Source organism: Agelaius tricolor, unplaced genomic scaffold (assembly GCF_023055355.1).
Source record: "Agelaius tricolor isolate 1412-34295 unplaced genomic scaffold, bAgeTri1.0.p SCAF_39, whole genome shotgun sequence".
NCBI lineage: Eukaryota > Metazoa > Chordata > Aves > Passeriformes > Icteridae > Agelaius > Agelaius tricolor.
In genome coordinates this window covers 3,440,114-3,442,614 of record NW_027269299.1, presented here as the reverse complement: position 1 = coordinate 3,442,614, position 2,501 = coordinate 3,440,114, and positions in this window count along the sequence as shown.

Here is a 2,501-nt window from a genome sequence, read left to right as displayed (position 1 = left end):
TTAAGAGAAAGTGACAAGGAAATAGAGGGCAAGACCAGATTGGCCTCTATATATCGCCACCGAGAAGATCAAATACACCTGCTGTGGGTTGCAACCTCACAGGCATGGGAGGTGGGAGTATAAACCATACTGGACCTCTGTTATTCCTGTTTCTGGCACTCATTTGTTGTCTTTTCCCTTTCGGGATACCAGCAAGATTGTGTCACAAATGCTACAGAAAGCATCTCATGGAAAGAAACCAAAGTTCCTCTTTTATTACACACACCTAGGTCAACAGCCACTGTTATAATCCATCCAAATTAAGAACCTGTAGGCAAAATGGAGTAAATTATTGGATTACAAGAAACGTAGGAAAAAGTGGTAATAGATTTGGATGTCTAAAAGGAGAGAGATGGATTTGTTTTACATTTAATCTTGAAGATACGGTTCAAGATTTGGTAAAAAAACAAATAGTAAACAAAAAGGTAAAACCAGCACAGCAATTTAACTCTGTCTTGACCCCAAATTATCTATTGAGCCGTATTACAAGACTCCAAGCAGTTATAGAAGTAATAGCAAATAAAGCCGCCCAGGCATTAGAGTTAATATCAAGTCAGCTAAGCCAAACAAAACCTGTAGTGTATCAGAATAGGGTGGCTTTAGATGATTTATTGGCCAAAGAAGGGAGTGTTTGTGGAAAGTTCAATATATCAGACTGTTGAAAATTGATGATCACAGAAAAGTCATTCTAGCAAAAGCAAAAGAAATCAAAGAAGAAAAATATATATATGCATATAATAACCCAGGTAGCGGTCCAAAAGAATTAGAAAACATTGTTAAAACCTAGCTGGTGGGGTCATGTATTAGAAGAAATTAAGATCTTTCATTTTATGTGTTACAACTGTTTTTATATTTCTTCCTTGTGTAATCCCCTGTTTTATTTTGCCAGCATAGTCCAGAAGATGCAAGTAGATAAGAAATATTGCTCAAGCCAAATGATTTACAAAGAATAAGAGTGGGGTATGTGAAAAATGCATGTATTTTATGATTGGCTTTTTGCAAATATTAAAATGAATATTATATGTGTTATGTTAGAAAGTAATGCTGTATTAATTCTCTTAAGCACTGTGTTAAATATAGTTTTAGGTTATAAAAATTGTTAAAATAGAAACGATGCTATGTAGGGTACTTTTTTTAAAAAGAAAGGACTCGCAGCGAGGTAGCAGCCACAGGGCACCTGAATCTTTCAGAGAAGAAGAATTTATGGCCCTCTTATCAGAAGAAATGAACTTCTTCCCGCCTCAAAGTCGCTGTTAGGATTCAGAAGAAGAAGTTGACGATGACCAGACAGAATCCTGTATTTGAATGGAATTGATGCATCATGTATGAAGTGTATGAATATGCAACAGGTTATTGTTTTTAAGGGTTAATCCTTTGTTAACGGGTGTCCTTTTTCGGGCTCATGCTCCCCAGAAAAAGGGACCCAGACGTCCGTAACTCTTTGTCTTTATTGTCTCATATTGTCCTAATTCAATTTGTCCAAATTATTATTACTCTAATTGTATTACTATTTTTATAACCATTTTATTACTATTAAACTTTTAAAATTTTGGAAACAATTGATTGGCGTTTTTAACATATTGTGTTCTTATATGTTTTAGTTGCATTAAGCTGTACTTTGGTTTGCTGCAGTTCCTCTCTGTTACAGTGGTTCTGCCCCCATTGCCTCCTCCCTCCTTTTTGATGTCAATCTCGCTGCCTCCTTCCCTGGTTCCCTGAAAACTGCCTTGTCATCCCCTCAACCCCTCCCCTGTGTCCTGCCTGTCACTCCACAGCCCATCCCTTCCCTCCAGAAACTTCTTCCAAGGGTGTCGAGTGATAGGCTCAGGCACCGGGGCCCCTCCCCTGGTTTATCCCCATTGGTTCCCCTACATGTCTGTTTCCCTGCTCCCCACGCCCTCCTGGAATTCCATTGGCAGATGGGCCATCCCCTCCCCTGTTCACTCTGCCCTTTAAAACACCTTGCACAGCCCAGTTCTCTGTCTCCAGTTCTCTGGATGCCCTGGGTTGCAGGTCTCCTTGGAGCTCTCTAATAAAGCTGGACTTTGCCCCCAGCTGGAGTCCCCTCTCCTTCTCCTGCCAGCGTGGCTTCGGTGTCTCGTCCGCAGCAGGCGAAAGCCTCAGCCGCTCTCGCGGCCTCCCGAGGAGCGGGAGAGTGTCCCCGCCGCTCGCTGTGCCAGGGCAAGCCGGGGACTGTGAGCTCCCCCTCGGAGGGGCACAGCCACAGCTGCTGCTCCAGCCGGGCTTTCTGTGCAGATACTCGATAACCACTCAGTCCAGGAACATTCAAAAGCTTCACTGCCCGCTCAAAACATTCTTTAGTAGTGTCAGTAGCAATTAACAAACCATCGGCATGCTGTAGGAGTGTTCCTTCCCCAGACAGTGATTGCCATAGCTCTAATTCTTCAGCCGATTGATTCCCAAAAACTGGGAATGTTTTTGAACCCTTGAGGTAATCCTGC